Here is a 10406-nt window from a genome sequence, read left to right as displayed (position 1 = left end):
CCCGATACATAAAATCTTACTTTACAAATCAGATAAATGAAGAGCTGATTACTTCTATTAAAAAAAGGATTCACTCACAGCTTCCTTTGAAGAGAGAGCCTCCCCACGGTAAGAAGTATTGAATTTGATTTATTAAATTTGATTTACACATGACCTTTTCAGAGGTACAATCTTAAATGCAAAGTAAGAGCTGCTCTACCAGGATAATTGCTCTCCAGTTTGACTTTTAGGGGGCCAGCCAGCATGGCCTCCCCCCAAACACCAGCTGCCATGCCCTTTTAGGGTCTAGATTTGATTTCACAGCCCCTTGGCTCCCAAAACTATAAGATCCAACCTACCTGCAGCAGGGCCTGCAGCTGATGTACAAGTTGTCCCCACCTATAAGTCAGTGGTATTTGTATTATTCTTTTTAGACCTCTAATAGAAAACAAGCTCAAAATATGATTCCTTAGTATGTAGCTATATGTAGTCATTATTTTTATCAGTAGTCCAGAAGGAAAACCCCCCTATAAAGGTGTGTGTTTTTCTGGGCATCACTGGGGTTTCCATTCTATAGGAAGATGCTTTTCTACAAAAGCAACTTGGTGAGAAGAAATTTTGCACAGCCTCAGCTCAGTGTTAAGGACAAAGCACAGGGTGCTCTTCAGGTGTCCACATCTGTCCTGCCTAAAACCAGAAACAGGTCTCATTCTTCTCTGCACTACCACTGTCCAGCACATGGTGGAGGCTCACTGCATGGATATTAGTTGGATGGTTTAGTGATTAGGTCAGTATCTGGAGAAATCTGAAAAGGTTACCTTAGCCATGAGGTCAGTCTATCATGAGGGGACATCTTACCTTTCTAGAAATGACGTATTCCAAAACTCAGGTGTGCCCAGTGTGTTGGGAGTAATATAGTCCATCCCCACCTGGAGAAGCAGCAGCATCCCTGATTCTCCAACAGAAAACTACTTTTCAGGTCTGGAAATGTGATTTCTCAGTTTCAGCCTTTAAGTTGCTCCCCCTCTATCTCGGGGCTTTTGTAATGCCTTTACTTCTAACCTGGAAAGATCCTCTCGTTTCCTCCCCCAATCCATTATAAAGAGCAATGAAGCCAGATTTTTCTTTCAGCCTAGTACAGGGTTCCTAGTTCTCTTTCCTGATGCCTGGGATCTCATTTTTCTCCCTAGAGCCTCCTGCTCCTACCTGCAAGCCAGCCAGGGCTTACTCCCTTTCCCTCTCTCTTCCTCCTTTGTTCCCTCTTTGGAAGGAACAGAGAGCTGAGCTAAGCATACCCTTTAGTTCACAGCATCCACCTGCTTAAGGTTCTGCTATACATTTTGTTTTGTGATTTTTCCCTTCATCCCCATTCCACCGTCCCATTTCCCACAAGTACTTTCTATAGTGTGCTTTGGTAAATGCTCTTGGATATGACTATATCCATGAAAATTCTCTAACACTGCTTTGTGAATGAATTTGTTTAAATATACATAAGTGGCAGTGTGCTACAGATATCATGCTGTTTCATTATTTTCATTACTACCTTTAGTATTTTTAATATTCCTAGTCATGTTCTATGTATAAACCCATTTTGTTAGTCTAACTTCTGCATTGTATTCCATAATAGCATCCTCTATATTTTGCTTAAATACTTTTTAGTGATAAATATTTTGATTGCCTAAAACTACCTGCCATTGCCAGTGATGCTGCTAGCAACATCTCTGTGCATGTCCCAAGATGAACCTGTGCCTGAAGTCGTCGGGGGGTATTTACACAGGAGTAAGATTGCCAGGTCACAGGGCATGTGCACATTATTTAATCACACTAAATGTGCTCTAGAATGTCTATACTAGAATCAAAACCCTTTCTTTGCTTTCTCTAGTTTCTCCCTGCCATATAATAATGCTAAGTATTTTCATTTGTGTGATTCTTTTCAATTGTCACATTATTTTATTTATGGCTTGTGCTAAACATTTAGAAATACACAGGACAGCTGTATCTCCAAACTGCATTTGCAGAAAATGAGGTTGTAATACTGGGGTTTGGAAATCAATAAGCTAGAAACTTGATTTAGTCTATGTCCCAAAAGAATCATGGGTAAGATTTTGAGATCAACTCCAAGAGAACATTAGCAGCTAAAAAGGCATGTCTCTGGACTAGTGGTTCTCAACCTTCGCTGTACGTTACAATTACATGGGAAGTTTTAAGAAATACTGATGTTCAACCCTCACCCAAAACCAATTAAATCATATTCCCTTGGGGTGGAGCCTTGCATAGATATTTTAAGAGCTCCTGGGGTCATTTTTTTTTACAGATGATACTTGTTTTTTTCCTAAATGTAATTTTATTGAGATATATTCACACACCATACAGTCCATCCAAAGTATACAATCAATGGTTCACAGATCATCATATGGTTGTGCATTCATCACCATGATCATTTTTAGAACACTTGTCTTACTCCGGAAAAAGAAATAAGGAGAAAAAAGAAAACCCCAAAACACCCCATACCTCTTTCACCACCCTCTTATTAACCACTAGCATTGGAGTCTACCCAATTTTAAGACTTACAATAGAGGTAAGTTAACAAGACAGTGCAGTATCGTCAGTATATATATATATCAGTGGAACAGAACAAAACATCCAGAAATAGATCCACACAAACAAAGGCAACTGACTGTTTTTTTTTCACTGTATAGTCTTACAATCATTATAAAAAGCCAGTGCTACTGGATTATAGTCCGACAACTTCAGCTATTTCCTTCTGGCTGTTCTAAAACATCAGACACTAAAAAGAAATACCTATATAATGAGTCAGTAGTCACAGTCATTTGTTATATCCTAATTTCTCAGTTATACCTCCTCCCTCTCATTTGATCTTCCTTTCAATCTTCAGGGGAAAATAAACTTACTAAAAAAACTTTTATAAAGACTTAGGTAGAGCCTAGAGCACTCCCTAGGATTTTCAAGAATAGTGTTGGTTGGGGCTTGGCATAGGAGTTTCATATATCCAGCTGAAGCTTGCATAAGAGGAAACTCCAGAATGACCTCTCAATGGTATTTGAAATCTCTAAGTCCCTGCAACTTTTCTTTGGTCCATTTCTTTTCCCTCTTTTGGTCAAGAAGGCTTTCTCAATCCCACGATGCCAGAGACAGGCTCATCCCTGGGAGTTATATCCCATGTTGTCAGGGAGGTTTGTGCCCCTGGGAGTCATGTCCCAGTAATCAGTGAGCAATGAGTTTATCTGAAGAGTAGGCTTAAAGGAAGAGGCCACATCTGAGCAACAAAAGAGGTTCTCTGGGGGTGACTCTTAGGCATAATTATAATCAGGCTAGCTTTGCCATTACAGGAATAAGCTTCATAAGGGCAAGCCTCAAGGTCAAGGGCCTGGCTTATTAAATTGGAAGTCCATAATGCTTGAGAGAGTATCAGAAATTTCCTAGGTGGGCAAGTTTAATAATTCCTCATTTTTCCCCAATCCCTCAAGGGGTCTTCACAAGTACTTTTTTATTTTCTGCCCTACTCTAACACTACTCTGGAATACATCTGGGTATTATGTTAACCTGTACAGAATAAGAAGATCTCATTCCCTATTCTTGGTTCCATGTAATTAGGTTGTTTAAATAAATTGATCAGAAAAGTTAAATTAGACAGTGTGCTACAGAAAATTTAAATTTTGGACCAAATAAATATCTCTTCCTTTGGCCTCTCACAGAAGTTGAAGTTTTAAAATACAGTCAATACCTTCCTTTACCCTGCATTCTGATTCACCCTAGTCCTAACCAGGTCCATTTCATTCTCATCTCTAATTGGAGTTCGGTCTCTCCTTAGATCTCTTCAGCAGTTGCTGTGTGGAACAGTGCTGACGTTCAGAGCTGCAGAACTCCAACTCTGAGTCTCAGGTGTCACACAGATACCCAATGTTCCAGGGAACCACCAGGTCACATACCAAGAACTCATACCAAGAATACATTTCGAAATTTAGAAATAACCGTTAAATCAGGAATAGATGTGACTGCTGCAAAAGCCCACAATCTGGGAACACTTCCAACGAGCCCAACTTGAACATTCTGTGCTCTTTAATCCTTGACCATCCAATCTCTACCCACTTTCTATCACCTGACAACCCATGCACTTGAATTCAATTCTTTAGAGTTTTCGCATTATAATTCATTCACACCAGTGAAACCATTCATTAATTATCCTTTTGTTTCTGGCCTATTTCACTCAACATAATGTCCCCAAGGTTCATTCACCTAGTTGCATGCCACATGATTTCATTCCTTTCGCATGCCACATGATTTCATTCGTTTCTGCAACCGCTCAATATTCCACCGTATGTATATTACCATAGTTTGCCCTTCCAATCACTGGTAGAAGTAACAGGCCACCTCCATCTATTGCAAGTCTTGAATAAACCATAAACATCAGTATACAATGCCTATTCATATCCCTGCTTTCAGTTCTTCCAAGTCTTTGTTTAATAACAGGGTTGCAGGACCATATGACAACCCTATATCTAGCTCCTGTGGAATGATCATTTTGCTCTCTGAAGGGGCTGCACCCTTTTACTTCCCTACCAACAGTGAATAGGTGTATACCATCCCATTTCTTAACACTTTGCAATGGTAACATTCAATTGTTCTCCCTCAAGTAAAAACTTTCTTATATTTGTACACTTAATCACCATTATTGTCCACTCTAGATTTCACTATGTTGTACAGTCCATTTTTTATCCTCTACCTTTCCTGCTGTTGTTATACATGCCCCTAGCCCTCCTCTTTCAACCATACTCACATTCAGCTTTGTTCGTTATGCTTACAATGTTGTGCAACCACCACACAGTATTGTAGCATCCATTTCTGGATCTTTACAATCAATTTTGTTGAATGTTCTGAACTCCTTCTTAAATTCATTTTAATATGTGGCCAGGGCTGGAAATCTTACCCTGGACTAAAGGGATTGGGCTCAGAGGGAAGAGGATCTGTCATTCATCACTGGGCACCTTGATGTGATGATTTAGACATCTCATGGCCAGAAGGAAACCCGGGAGGTAAGACATACAGATAAATGATGGGAAAAGTGCCTGCAACCGCTAGCATCCACCATTGAGCAGAAAGATAACCCGATAAGAACATATCACCTCTAGTTCAAGGTCTGGAGGGAACCGAATTACAGAGGACATTTTAATTTGTGCATAATAATTAGAAACTCAAAACTTCCAAATGACTGAATAATTACAGAAGTATGCGAAACCTTAAGGCCATTAACAAGACTGCCACGGATCATTACCCAGGCCTGGTGAGTGCCCATCTGATATGTGTGCCCCGGTGCCCTGTCCAAGGTGCTGAAGTCTTCCACGCTTACCGCTGGCTCGCCGCTCAGCGGGAGGCAGATCCCTAAAGCCATCCAGCACTGAGTGCGCTGGCTCCCTGCAGAGTCCATTTCTCTCTGCAGTCAGATGTTCTCATCACCATGCGGATGCTCTCAAACCAGGGAGAAAGTTTAATCTCCAAACTGTCAGCAATGGTGCTGACTCTGAAAATGTCTCTCCCCTTCCTAGCCTGATTCTTTTTTTTCTCCTCCTTGATATATTTCAAAATAATTATAATGTCCAATGGTAAAAATGACCTGTAATATGGAGAAAAGAAGATACTAGAAAGGGTATTAATAACGTTAGTTGAACATCTACTATGAAATAGGAAAGTGCTATGCATTTTGCGCTCTTTATCTTGCTTAAACCAAATCCCTGATAATCCCTACTTTATGTATATAGTAGCAGAAGCCCAGAGAGGCTAAATGACTTATCCAAGGAAAACTGAAAAAGAAGCAGTAAAATTATTCAAACCATGGTCTCTCTGATTCCAAAATGAACTTTATCTACATTAAGGAAAATCTAACCTGTTTCCAATTATTACCCTAACAAAAGGAGAAATACTTCTCTCATGTCCCCTGCTTGTATCTTGCAGCTTTAACCACTAGTAATTCTACCTGGTACATAATCTAAATATTTTCCAAGCTGATTTCAACATCCTAGGAAGATGAAGTTGATTTTCATTACATCTTTGAACTAGCCCATTTAATTAGAAGGGAAATTTCAATCTATTGTAGATTATTATAACCTCATATACCCCCTGGTTTAACTGTGAAAATCCATCCTGTAGAGGCAGGACTTCCAGGGGAAAATGCCTGGGAAACATTCAAAGTGAAGCTCTGGGTCCCACTACAGGCAGAGAAGATAGGTCCATTCCCAGTGGCCCCTCATGGCCCCATGCTGCTGCTTGCATCTCATTCATGAAGCAAGTCCAGGGAAACGCAATGTCTAAGGAAGCAGTTCTTCAAGTCCCTAACCAGCAGCATCAGCATCACCTGGGAATTTGTAGGCTATGCAAATTCCCAGGCCCTACCTTAGAACACCCTGAGCCAGAAATCCTGGGGGTTGGTCCCTTTAGTCTGTGTTTTAACAGATTTCTCTCTCTCTCATACACACATACACACAAACACATGAGGGTTTGAGGGGAAAGCTGCCTTTAAAGCTTCTGTTCATCAGTAAAGAAATAGCAAAGTGCCAAAGTACATCTGCTTTGCCTGTGGGAATCCAGAAAACAATCCCCTGGTCTGACCAGGGCCAACTAAAGATAGAAAACATGCAACCATTGCATCATTTCTCTGATTACAAACTGGAAGTGGTTACCTGTGGCCCACTGCATTTAGCCTGTATGTCTTAGCATGCTTTTCCAGGCTATTTCTGCCTGACTGCATACTGTCCATCCAGCTTTAACCCCTTCTCTTTACCTGTTCAAGCACCAGGTGCTCTAGATTGAGATGTAGAGATTTGGATGGGGAGGGGTGTGACAGAGAGAAATGAAATGAAAATATTATTTTCCCAAAGATTTGTTGTTTGCCAGGAAATAATACATCCCCCCCCCAATTTTTGCTTTCTTACAGGCTGTTACATCCCTAAATATACAAAACACGATCATTTTCTGAGCAAACAAAGTCATACATAATGCATTTTTATTGGTACCTTGAATAAAGATGTGGCAGACATGAATATCAAATGTGCAGATGAAAAAGCTGAGAGGAAAACTCACAATTGGTGAACAGGGAGCACAAGAGCACCTGGCTGCTCTTGCAAAGCCAAAAAGATTCTGATGAAAGAATTGAACCCCATAGTCTGGGGAAGACTTGCAGATGCAGCCACTAAACTGCTGTTAGTTTTCTATGAGATATCAGGGAGAATGGCTGAGGTGCTAACAGCTGCAGTTGGAAAAAGGAAAATTAAAAGGTGGATTTTTCAAACTATTTACTAGTGAGAAGCTTTGTGAATACTTTGGAGATATGAGGAATCTGGGAATCAGTGTGGATTTACCAAGCAGAGCTTTGTTTAAAGAACAAGGGATGTTTGGCTTGAAAAGGGGAGCTTCATATATACAAAGGTCTTTATAAACCTGTAGATCTGTTCAATGGAGACAACTGTTATGCTCTGTAGATATTCAGGGAAGAAAATGTTGAAGATACAATGACTTAGGAGATCATCAAGTATATACAGAGGTCTTTATAAACCTGTAGATCTGTTAAATGGAGACAACTGTTATGCTGTGCAGACATTCAGGGAAGAAAATGTTGAAGATACAATGACTTAGGAGATCATCAAGTCTTTTCCTTTACTCCTGGATGGGCAACAAAGCTAAGAGAAGCAGTGTAGACTTCAAAGCTCAGAACTCTAGATTCCCAGTCCTTTATCATCACACTGAGAAGCTCATAAAGAAGAGGTGATAAAAGATGAAACTCATTTCCTATTTTTCCAGAATTCCTAAACTGGTAGAAAGCTTTACAACCTACAAAGTTTGATGTACATGTAGTTGTTATTATCATTATTCAGAATATTAGGTTCAGTTCTTGATCTCTTACCACTCAATATTTTATGAAATGTTTGAAGAAGGGCATTGATTTTTTAATAATAATAAGTTGCAAGCAGACACTGAGCATATTTGGATGCCTTGAAAAATGAGGTAAATCTAGCCTGATGAAATCTAATGAGACCAATGTTAAATCAGATGTTTAGCACAAAAAACCAATAGACTAGTAGCTGAACCTATTGAAGAGTAGGATAAGTTCTCTTGGAGGTTAATCTTGGTCAATAATCTCCAAAACAGTTGTCTTTAGTTGCGTGATTATGAAAACTGGATCTATAGAACAAGACATAGATCTGCTGCTCTGGCCAGCACCCCTTACATTCCATTGTGATATTACCTTCTATTCTAGTCATTACCTTTTAAGAAAGGCATTCATTTAATGGGCATTTCTTTTTACTGATTTATTTGTTTATTTTTTAGAGAAGTTGTAGGTTTACAGAAAAATCATGCAGAAAATACAGAGTTCCCATACACACACACACACCACATGCACAGTTTCCCTATTAACATTTTGCATTAGTATGATATCTTTATTACAATGGATGAAAACAATATTATAATTATACTATTAAATATAGTCCATGGTTTACTTAAGGGCTCACAGTTTGTGTTGTATAGTCCTTTGTTTTTAGGTTTTGTTGTAGTAATATAAATACAACTTGAAATTTCCCCCTATTAATCACATTCAAATGTATAATTCAGTTGTGTTTAATTACATTCACAATGTTGTGCTACCATCACTACCATCCAGTGCCAAACTTTTCCATCACCTCATACAGAAACTGTACCAAGTAAACATTGACCCCATTTCTTATCCCTATTGTGGCTCTGGTAACTGGTATTCTAGTTTCTGAGTCTATGAATTTGCTTATTCTAATTATTTCATATTGTAAGATCATAAAATATGTGTCTTTTTGTATTTGGCTTAATTCACTCAACATAATGTCTTTAAAAATGTTGTCAAATGTATCAGAACTATATTCCTTTTTATGGTTGAATAATATTCCATTGTACGTATGTACTACATTTTTTTAGCCATTCATTTGTTGATAGACATTTGGTTTGCTTCCATCTTTTGGCAGTTATAAATAATGCCACCATAAGTATCAGTGTGAAAATATGTGATTGACTCCCTGCTTTTAATTATTTAGTGTATACACCTAGCGTATAGAGGTGGAATTAGCAGGTCATATGATAATTCAATAGTTACTGTTCTAGGAAACCACCAAACTGTTTTTCACAGCAACTGCACCATTTTACCTCCCCACCAAAGAACAAATGTTCCTAATTCTTCACAACATCTCCGTCATTTGTTACTTTCCATTTTTTTAATTGTTACCGTTATAGTCAGTGTGAAATGGTATCTCATTATGATTTTGATTTGAATTTCCCTAATGACTAAAGATTTTTGAAAATTTTTTAGGTGCTTTTATGGCTATTTTATATCTTCTTTGGAAAAAATCACTATTCCTGATTTTTGCCCATTTTTTATTTGGATTATTCATTTATCTGTGGTTGTGTTATAGGATTTAATTATATATTCTGGATATTAAACCCCTATTAGAAATGTGGCCTTCAAATATTTTATCTCATACTTTAGGTTGTCTTTTTTATTTTATGATGAAGTCCTATTTAAATGAACAAGTTTTTAATTTTGATGAAATCCCATTTATTTGTTTTTCCTTTTGTTGTTTGTGCTTTAGATGTAAAGTCTAAGAAACCATTGCCTAACACAGGGTCCTGAAGACGTTTCCTTATGTTTTCTTCTGGGGTTTTCATATTTTTTTGAGTTAAATTTTGTATATGATGCGAGCTAGCTATCCTCTTTCATTCCTTTTCATATTGACATCCATTTTTCTCAGTACTGTTTGTTGAAAAAACTGTTCTTTCTGCACTGAATGGACATGGCACCCTTGTCAAAATCAATTGGCTTGACCCTAAAAGTTAGCATAGCTCTATACAATAGCAGTTAAAAAAAAAAAAAAGAGAGAGAGATTGGGTCTGAATTAGAGATAAAAACTAAGCCAGTCTGGCTGGGACTAAGGTAAATCTCCCTTACCAAAGCCTCTTACCAAAGGCAGAGAGCTTTATCAAGTCTAGAACCTAAATTTTCTATAGCACACAATCTAAATCAACCTCTCTGGATAGCTCATTTAAACAACTCAAACTCTTGTCATCCAGAATGGGAATGCAGCCTTATAATTCTGCATAGTTTACTGTAATACCTAGGTGCATCTCAGACTATGGTGGGCTGATAATTTAAAAGTATTGGTCGACTTCCTTGAGAGGGGACTCTCCGCCTGGGAAACTATGTGTGCCCTCTCAACCATTGGGGCCTGCAAGAAAATAGGCCAAGGACCTTAATTTTGAGGCTTGCCTTCATGAAACTCATTTCTGTAGTGGAGAAGATAAGACTACCCATAACTAGGTCTAAGAGATGCTTCCAGGAAACCTCTATTGTTGCTCCTATGTGGGCTCTCTCTCTTGCTCTCTCTCTAAGCCCAACT

Source organism: Tamandua tetradactyla, chromosome 2 (genome assembly GCF_023851605.1).
Source record: "Tamandua tetradactyla isolate mTamTet1 chromosome 2, mTamTet1.pri, whole genome shotgun sequence".
In the NCBI taxonomy this organism is placed as follows: Eukaryota; Metazoa; Chordata; class Mammalia; order Pilosa; family Myrmecophagidae; genus Tamandua; species Tamandua tetradactyla.
Note: the sequence above shows the minus strand (reverse complement) of the source record.